Source organism: Pelecanus crispus, chromosome 10 (genome assembly GCF_030463565.1).
Source record: "Pelecanus crispus isolate bPelCri1 chromosome 10, bPelCri1.pri, whole genome shotgun sequence".
NCBI lineage: Eukaryota > Metazoa > Chordata > Aves > Pelecaniformes > Pelecanidae > Pelecanus > Pelecanus crispus.
In genome coordinates, this window is record NC_134652.1 from 18,556,238 (window position 1) to 18,566,614 (window position 10,377).

Genomic DNA, 10,377 nt, shown 5'->3' on the forward strand with positions numbered 1-10,377 from the left:
GCAAACCACTCCGATTCCTGCCTCTCTTCTGAATCAGAGCTACTTCACTTAGGAGCAAAATTGACTTTTGACTCTGTGCTACCAAAACAAGTATAGCTTTAGGAAAAAAGCTGCACTGTATTTTGATCTATTTCTCCACGCTGCCCACATCTCCGCTCAGTCCAAATTATAAAACATTTCTGGGACTCTTGCAACTGTTCACCCTTGGAGCCTCTATCTTGCAAGTATCATCACTCACAAAACACAAAAATCTTGTCAACCAAACTAAAAGTACTGAGGTGCTATTTCCTGTTCATTTGGAAGCTTTGGATACCTATATAAACACAGGCAAAGTTCACATCCGTGCATAAAGTCAAAATACTGCCCATACGCATATTCAGGAGAATGTATTTTCAAGAGACGGCAGAGAGAAGCATTGTGCACACTAACCAACCAACAGTCAATGCCAGCCCACCAGTGTTTGTTTATGATTAATTTAATGCTCACCCACTTAGGCATCGTATCAGTTAAATTATCAGTTCACGTGCAAGCTGGAAAGGACAACGTGGCAGAATTCAAAGTTGATACTTCTGCTTTCTTTGCTGCCCTGGTAAGAGCTGCAAGATGTGATCAGCATTTTGGGCTTCTCGTGGCTGGCACAGTCAGCAGTAGTTAATTATTGTTTATAATAAGCAGAACTGTGTGTTCTCAGTTACAAGTTAGATCATTCTTTGGCTGTGCCTATTATTTATCAACTGAAGAGCAAGGCAACAAAGCAAGCAAGAAGAGTGAAAAAAAAATACTATGACAGTTTATATGGGCTTGTGTGAGGTCAGGAAAAGTGAAGGAGGAAGGGACACGAGATGCACTTGCAATCAGCCCGTTTTCCCTGGCTCAGTTTGGTTCATTTCTCTAAGTTGCCACCGAGCAGTCTTTTTGCCTCCAATACAGATGTAGCCACAGCTCCTGAAGCCACCAACAGCACCACAGTGGAAGGGATTTGAGCGCCTTACCCCTGGGAGCCTAGCGTGCCACTTCGTCCTCTTCCCACTTCAGCAAGAAAAGCAGCTCCGGCCACCAGCACAGAAGCGCGGTGTGCCGCCACCAGAGCGGAAAACAAACCAGCCAGCCTGGAAGTCCAAGTAAGCTTAAGGGGCAGATGGCTGGAAAGACCCTGCAGCTTCTTGCATCTGCACAGGAACCTAGACAAAACACAACACGGGGGCTCCAAGGCCCCACGCTGGCTGCGAGGACGCAGCAGCCAGGGCTGCCTTCATACCTTCGCCACCCCTCACGCTCAATAATAAATCAATAATAATAAGAAGAATAGAAAAGCCCTCTAAATCACGAGTGCCCCTGTCCCTCACTCGTCCCCGCAGCTCAGAGCCCCCAAGGCGACCCGCGGGGCACTCGCCACGCCGAGCGGCCGTTACTGTCCGTTGGGCAGCTCGCGGCGCCCGCCCCGCCCGCCGAGCCTTCCAGAACCGCCGGCGCGGCCGCGTGCCTTGGGAGGGCGGAGGGGCTGCCCCGCCCCCCTCTGAGGCACCGGCCGTCACCGCCGGCCGCTACGGGCCGGCCTCGGAGTGCCGGCGTCCCCCCCACCCGGTTTGCTGTTGGGCACCCCCCAAAAACCCCCCACCTCCCAGCCGAGGGCACGGCGGGTTGGGCTGCGGTCCTCTTCCCTCAGCGGCAGCGATACAGCCGGGGAGCGCCGGGCGCTCCGGTGGGGTTCTTAGGGTTTTTGCAGCCCTGAAGGTAAAACGGTGGTGCTTTTGGCCCAAGGAGGTGGCTTGTGTGCTGCTGAAGCGTTTGTAGAGCGGGAAAATCGCGGTCTTCGGCGTTTTGCCCGTTTCCTGACAAGTGAGGATCAATCTGGATTTGGGGCCGAGTTGTATGCCTTAAGAATTTATTTATCTATTCAAGCTCTCAAGGAGACTTCCTCTCTGTTTCGTTAGTCTGCTGCTGATCTGTCATATAGTAGGACTTGCATCCGTGGCAGAGATGTATTCAAGGCACTAAATGGCTTTTGCAATTACTAGATATTTTTATCAGCTTTGCTTTGGCATTTAATCAGCCACAAAAGCTATTTATTGCCTCATAAACTCCTCTGCAGCAAACATTATCCTTTAATTAATCTGTGAAGATTACAAAGGCTGATGAGGTAACCTGTTTTTCACACCACCCAATTAAGATTAGGAGAGTTTGTTGCTGTTTTCCCTTTCATTTTTTTCTTTTGAGACAGTTGTCAGCTGGCCCAGTCAGAGAGCTTGTTAGGACAGGTAGTAGCAATTTAGCAGCATGGCACAGGTAACAAATACCCGCCAAATCACTGAGCTGTGAGGATTATTCATAGCTGAGAAACTTGGGAGATGAGTAAAAGTTAAATCCCAATTTAACTCACATTAAAATTGGAATGGCAATCTGAACAGCGTGTGGCTTCAGAACTAAATGATGCTACAGACTCATTAAAAGATTGGAGGCAGCTGCTAATTAGGAGTATTTGAAGCTGAGGACACAATAACAAGTAGATCTCTCACATACTGCAAGATTTCAGATGTACACTTGCTTTATATCATGACTCTTTGTATATCAGCACTTACAGAAATTCAAAGCAGCTGAAAAGCATCAGGATCTGTCTATGACTAGAACAGCTCGATATCTTAAGATATCCACTAGAATAATGTTTTATAGCATGGATACAAGGAGTTTTTTACAGCGTGGACAGAAAGTTTTGTTGTTTCTACATACCCCAACCCATACCTCCACCAGAATCAGACATTAGTTTTAAAGTAAAGCAGTTCACAAAATAGCAAAAATGTTAGGCATCCTGTTTTCAAACTGCTATCTAGCCATATGAGGATTAGAGTTATAGCTGGAAATTCAAGGATCTTGTGTAAATTTGTTGATTCTAGCAGACAGCTTTACTAGGGGGGAGGGGAGCAAGAAACACTCCCCTAAATATTTAGGAGTTGGCAATGCTGAGTCCTACCTCATTGCTTCCCATGGATGGCTGACAAAAATTCTTGTGGAGTTGCCATTGCCTGCTTGAAAACGTGATATCAAGAAAGAAGGTATTTTCATATATTTATCCAGGTTAGTTACTGACTTGCAAAAAGGTGTTGGGATCATGTAATCAGCCAGTTCTCTGCAGACCTACAGCAAATGTTTCATGAACTGTGAATTTTATTTTAGGAAGTACCTAGTGATGCAGGGTGTAGAGTCTGTAGCTAAGGTAGTATAAATTTGATAGAGCACATGAGGTACAGGAATGGAGGTTGCTCTGAAAATTCTTGCAACAAATTTCTGCATCAGCCCTTAGAATTCCAAAAGCAAATTGTGAAAGAAAAAAATATATCTCATGTTTGAGAAATGGGAAAAGAAGAAAAGTAGAAAAAAATGTTGCCTCCGATGGCTTTTTATTTTTCCTCATCACTGGAAGAAAAAAAACCCTCCAAACCACAAAAAACCTCAACCTTGCTCTAATGCTAGCTCACAGCTGCTAGGGAATTTACATCTCCTGTGGCAGGTGTTAATCATGGTGAGACTAAAGAGCAGTTCTGCTTCGGTGACTCTTTCTATGTGTTAGTAGGTGGTAGCATAGTCAGGACTCAAATTATTAGAGATTATGTTTTCAGAGATGTATTGAAAACTCCAACCCAGTAATTATGTTTTCCAAAGCAGTCTGTTTGTGCTGCGTTACTGCTGGAGACATTCTGCATTGCCTAAAGGATATGTTCTTGCTGCCTGAGTTTCTGAAACATTAGAGGAAAAAAATGAAGTAGGTGGATCCTGTTAAAATAAAACTTTGGAAGCTAGGAAGTCTAAGACTTTATGCCCCAGGAGGAGTTGTGGTGAGGTGATGTAGTTTTATGCAGTGATAGATGGTACAATTGTCAGCTTCCCATATTGAGGGGGAATGGAGGGCAGAGTGCTCCAAGGCTTGGGAAAAGCAGGTCTCTCCAATGATGAATACAGCAGCAGTTCAGTTAGCTAGTTTGGCCCCAGGATCAAATACACAGGCAGTTTTACGCATCCCACGATGCAGTAGAACCTTGGTATGTGTAGTCCACAGCTCATTAAAATGAAAAGAATAATAGTAGAAAACTTGGCAGTGGGACTTTGTGGAATTCATTGGGAGTTAAAGTGGGTAACCAAGTTACTCAGCTCTAATTCAAGATACAGCTAGATGAAGTGTGATAGTGAGAACAGATAGTCGGGAACAGTGACGCTCACAAGCCTGTCTCTTGCCCTTTGACTAGAGATCAGTTCAGAGGTCCAAACCTGTGAGCTAACCTCAGCTAGGAAATGCTGGCAGAGGTCCTTCATTACTCCAACTCTGGTGTTTGTAGGCATCTAATTTTTGCTTTCTCATATGCTTGTGACTTTTCCTTTCTGAGCAGTTTGGTATTTTTGTCTCACCTAAACCAAAGCTGGATTCAGAAGTAAGTGCTCCTCTTCCTGGTTGCATATCAGGGCACAAATACCTGATAGCAGCTGCTGTCCTTTTCTCTTAGAGCACAGCTGGAGCACAGGGGTAAATGGCAGTGCCGGTCCTTCTGTTTTTACTGACTACAGTGCTTGTTCAGCAATGTTAGCGTAAAGACATGCAACCCAGTAGGCTATGAGTGGATCTGTGTGGGACTGCTTTCTATCCTGAAACTGTGCCACAACACAAAACAAATTGAAGTATCAGAGGGAGCAGAGAGTGTGAGAGTGAGTGTGTGAGGATATCAGGCTGCTCTCTGTAGTCAGGCATTTTATGTCGTTCTCTCTGAGAGAGACTGTAGCTGTGTCTCAGCATCACAAGCTGTTCAGTTTATGCACATTAAGCGAAACTTCCTCTGGCTAAAATGCAAAGAAAAAGTCCTGGTAATGTAACTGCTTCTTACCTACAGTTACTTCAGAAATCTTCTCTTGCCTGTCTAGTGGATACAGAAACAAAACAAACAGAAGGGAATTTGTTTCCCCCAAATTACATCACTTGAATTTCTATTAAGCTGCTTTTCAGTGTAAATTAAAAATATCCCCGTTGTTTCAAAAAGATGACAGCATCCTGCCCAGTGAGCCAAAGAAGTGATAACGCACTCTTACAGCCATTTGGCCTGCAGTGAGGAAATCAGCCTTGTTAGCTCTTCTTCTAAGAATAAAGAAAACCAAAAAAGTTAATGCAGGGGTCAGAGTTGCATCCTTTAGAATGTAATTCATCAAATGCGCTAATAAGAACGCTTTGTTATAATTTCTTAAATAGAGTGGTTGGATCAGAGCAGCTTGAAGAATAGGAACAATCCAGCAGTGACCTCACCATATTGACCCTAGGACTTGGCAAGATAAAGAGAAGCTGAAAGCTACTTGAACAGTCTTCTGCGTTGCTGAACCCAGCCTTGCCCCACCACAAAGCCTCTTATTAGCAGGAAGCTGAAGGTAAAGTCTCTTTGTGAGTATCACCAGTAGGGGGGATTGTCTCCTGCAGCTTTAGCAGCAGTGCAGTGCAAGAGGCAGACAAAGGCGATACTATTATTCCTGCTTTATTTGGTACAAACAATGCATTTTAATCTGCCTACCAGAAATCAAGCCAGATTGAGTCATAACTGTTCTGAGCTTGGATGCCTGAATTGTTCCTAATGTCTGAGCGAGCCTTTTCTTGCTGCTTCTGCCAATCTGATTTGCAATCCAAAGGGGTTTGTAGTGCTAACATAAGTACATTGAATAGATTTTGACTAATTCAGTCTCAGTTGAAAATGACTGTGTATGTAATGGGATATTTCTGAGAAGAAGCGTCTTGTATTGTGCTCTTCTGAGTACAAGGTTTGTTTGAATGCTGCCATAGTCTTTATTGGACATCATAGCCATGTCTTTGAAGCCTTGACCTAATAAAATCTAGTGGGGGGGTAGGGAGCTTGTTAAATGTGAAACAAGCATAACTTCTCTACCCAACCCAGTCCTTCCAAACAGAGATGAGACTTTCAACCTCGGTTCTTTACACAGTGGGAAAGAACCAGCAATTAAAGCTTCTTAAATCCTTGTAGTTGTCAAGTGTCAAAATTAATAGGCACCAATAAATGTTTTCTACAGTGGAGACAGAGGCAGAAACAGATCATCGCACTGATTAGTTTTTTCTTTTGAAAAAAGGGCTGAGTTTATTGATTATTACAAATGAGACCAGTGCATTCCTGACTTGTGTATGATCTCAGACCACTCACTTATTGTCAGTCCTTCTGTTCCTTTTATGTGCTGTTTGTTTTGCCTACTTAGACTTAAAGCACTTCAGGACAGAATCTGTCCCTCTGCTTTAGGTAATGTCAGGCCCAACAAAGCTCTGCTTTACTTTGAGGCCTTTAGATGCTGATGAAACATAAATACTTGCAAAGACAATTAGCAACACTGGCTTTGAATAGGAAGTCATAGCCTGGCCTGAGAGGGAGGAATTCTTACTGCTTTTTGCTATTTGCTGATTAATATTGTCTTGGAAAGGAGGAGACTGGAAATTTTTGCAAATGTTATAAATGTTAAAAATACTTTCACAGTTGTGGCAAACTCTGAAGGAAGTCGATTGTGAGTGGTTAGATTGCATTTGGCTGAAAATCAAATTAGCTTTATTGATACCTGTATGCCTTAATAGCACCCAAAGCCCAGGAGAGGTTTAGTAAAAATTAAAGAACTCCCTGCCCTAAGCAGACACTCATGATTACTTATAAAATTTAACCCATCAGGTGCCTTGAGGTAGAGGAACTTGACAATGTGGTAATATTTAGGCTGGAAAAGAAACAAACAAACAAATCAAAATAGGCTTTACTTTGAAGAACGATATAAATCTTCCATTCCTTCCTTTATTTTGTTTTTCATTATTTTTATCACAATAGCACCTGAGAGTCCCAGTCAACATAAAGAGCAAGGCAATGTACAAACCCTGCCACAAAAGACTGTTGTTCCCCCAAAGAGTAGTTGGTCTCAGGGCACAGTGAGAGGAGCAAATTAAGTTGAGATGACTGGTCTGACTACATTTTATAGCCTTTTTCTCTCTAGAAGTTCCTGTCATCTCAGTTCTGCCAGTTGATCTACTTTTTTAATCTTTTTTTTTTTTCTTCAGCTAGACTTTTTTTTATAGAGTCAGACTGCATTCTGTAATAATTAGATGAAGAGCAAAGATGGGTGGAACTCTGGCAGAGATGTAGGGTTAAGTATCCGGGGAGTGGAAACCTGTTAACCATGATCTGCAGCAGAAGACGCAGCAAGTGAACATGCACTGATGTAAGTCAGCCCTGATCTCATGCGTGTGGAAAATAAATTCCTTCTCACTGATTTGGTGCCAGGCTGTGATGAGGAGCACCTGCAAAGATAGTCACTGTTGAAATTACTGTGGCCTTTAATTTCTTTGTTTTAAAAGCTAAAGAAAGTCCCACCAAAATTATTTTAATTAATAAAGTGACTGATGTAATCATAGAAGGGCACATTTAAGTACAGGTAGAGTATATACAGTTTGCTTCACCCAACTTCTGCTGTACAAGGAGCTTTTAACATAGGTAGTGTCATTAATTATTCCACAGATGCAACACAAAAGTTGTGGTGTGTGTGTTTTCACTCAGAAGATTTCTGGCTGCCAAAATGTCCTCTGCAATCAGAGAAAATATTTCTATCATAGGAGTGGCCCAGGTTTAGATAGTCTGTTGGTGTCATCATGGTGGACTGTTCTAATTCACCTTCTAGTTCACTAACATGCATTCCTAGTCATTGAAATTATTTCAGGACATTAGAGCTCCCGATCCTCAAGGCAGGCTCATTGCTCACTTGCCTACAGTGTATACAGATGGAGGTAATATCTCATAAATCCAGTAAGTTTGGTGCATCTGTATAGGCTGTTAGACACGTGTTAGATAGCTGGATAATCCTGAACCTGCACAGTGTCATGTCAAGGGCAGTTAGATGCTTTCATACTTGGCAATTCAACTTCACTAGAGATAGCTCACAGGAAGTGGTGTGGACAGACACACATCTGAGATCTTGCTCTTCTTTAGCCTGTGGGAATGTCACTTGGAATTCACACCTGTGTGTCCTTGCAGTCATTTATTTTTTTTTCTTTCTTCCTAAACATGTCAATATAACTGAAACTCTTCTGATGAATTGTGAGAAAAGGTGGAGGGTGCAGCTTCTGGCTTGGTGGTATGAAATGAAAGTGGACAATGGAGGTCTACAAGAGCACTTGCTCTTTGGATTTTGGTACTGTTCAGGCAGGTACTATATACCGACCTACTCTGCTTTGCCAGGATGGGCAATTCTGGGTCTGTGCAGAGGCAGCTTTAGGCAACTTTAGTCAGCCAGAGAGTTCAGACAGCTTCAAGGTTATGCAGTAGCTGAGTAGGAGTTTTCAGGAATAGTTTTGGACTTTAATTTTTAATTACATCCTTTTTTATTTTTTCAGTTTGGCCCTACAGTGAAATATGATTAAGGTAGTACTAAAGGTTTTCCACACCAACAATTCCACCTTCAAAGGCATTTGCAGCTGTGACCTCAGACACTGTCTCTGTGTTTCATTTATTTCTCCTCTACTGACAGAAGGAGGAATTCATGTTTACTGTTCACAAATAGGATCATGCCAGAGAACGTCCTGACTCTATGTGCAGTCTCTCTGCCTGCAGTCTGTCTGCTAGATCTTCCAACCCTGAATTTTCACCTACCCACCTGATTTGCAAAGGGGCAGATATTAGATTTTTCTCTGAAATGAACTGCTGAATTAATGACTCTTTCTTCTAAGGGCCACAATGGAAATGAAGGGCTAATTCCCTGTGCCGTGTTGCTCAGGCCTGAATTATGTGGCAGGCACTCTAAGTCATGCATACGATATTCTTAGAAACCATTTTGATGGGGTGTCACTACATCAGCCAGGAGCAAATGCAGATGAAAGGCTCAACAGATAATAAACCAGAGGAATTCCCTTCAGTCTGATGTTTGTGTCCTCATTCAGGAGTTAGACTTGGAATCTGCTTGTCCTGGGTGTCATCAGAGTATGTTCTGAAACCATGGACACAGCTGTCCAGAAAATCTGACAGGATTGCTGGCCAGCTCCTTTTTTTTACAGGTTACACCTGGCTTTGATGTGCTGCAAATACACCTGTATGATCTATGTCCAGCTCAACAAATGTCTAGTTTAATGCTTAGCACTAGATCCTTCATAGCCTTTCAGTCAAGGGCTTCAGTTACATATTAATGGTACAGGTCTTTGTGCAGGTTCAGTGGCAGAAACACTGGTACGTACTGGGGTAGGGAATATTTTGGCTCAGCATGGCAGATATAGCCATTGGCCCCATTTTGGCAATTACTTCAGTGTGTATGTAATTTTAAGCACATAAGTAATTCCAGTCAGTCAGGCTTGTGTTTAAGTGCATTGCTGACTGGGGAACTTCTGGCTCCTGTAGCTGTTCAGATCTTGGCTCGCAGGAGTCTTCCTCCAAATGTAACAGCATTTCTGCTTTACTCTCTCTTGGGGTAGAAAAGTGGTAGCCTGCTTTGCTCTGTCAGCACGGACAGCAAATCTGCTTTAGCTACCATCCTGTGAGGATCTATCATTTATGCACTGGACAGATAACTTGATGGGAATAGACACCCTAAGGTTAACTTTGAGAGGCTAAGCAATATGTATTGCTAAAGCTGATATTTATTAGCTAGGTTGCATGAAAGTGCAACCTAGCTAATTGGCAAAAATTTTACACAAGCTTTTATAAAATTGAGTGCTTATTCCATAAAGGTCAGATGTTTACAGAGCCTAAATAGGGCAGTACAGAATAAGAAAGAAGAGACATGTTAGAAATGGAATTGCTTTTGCACTGGGATTGGGAAAGAAATTTGTAAGCTCCTTTGAACTAGAACGTGAAGCTACATCAGCTCCATTGTATACACGAGATAAATATTGTTCAGGGCTGTAAAGGAGAAGATACAGCAGCTTAACTCTTTGGGGAAAGGAAGGACTGTTTGGGACATTTGTAGGTAAGGGAAATGTATTTAAATCTATGGTGTTATTCCTTGTCCTGATTTTTTTTCAAAAAATGGATCCTTCACTTTACTGCACCCTAACCTAGATGAATGAGGGAGTTGCTCCTTTCCTCTGGGCAGTGATGCATTGGATCTTTTTTTTGTACTCACTTGTACTAGGCAATGTCTCCAGGCCATCTGCCACTTCAACCCTGGCTCTGGAAGAATCAACCTATAATAGGGAGAGAGTACTGCCTTATAATGCAGGCCTTTCCCTTCCTTTTTAACCACATCCTTCACTTGAAGAGCAGACTGTCCAGCCTGCACCAGGTCAAAATGGGAGAATGGCAAAAGCAACAAAAGACTTGCTTTTCCTGTGAGGCTGCACTTTTGCTGCTCACCAGTCAAGTGTATCAGTGTTTCATTAAATACGTA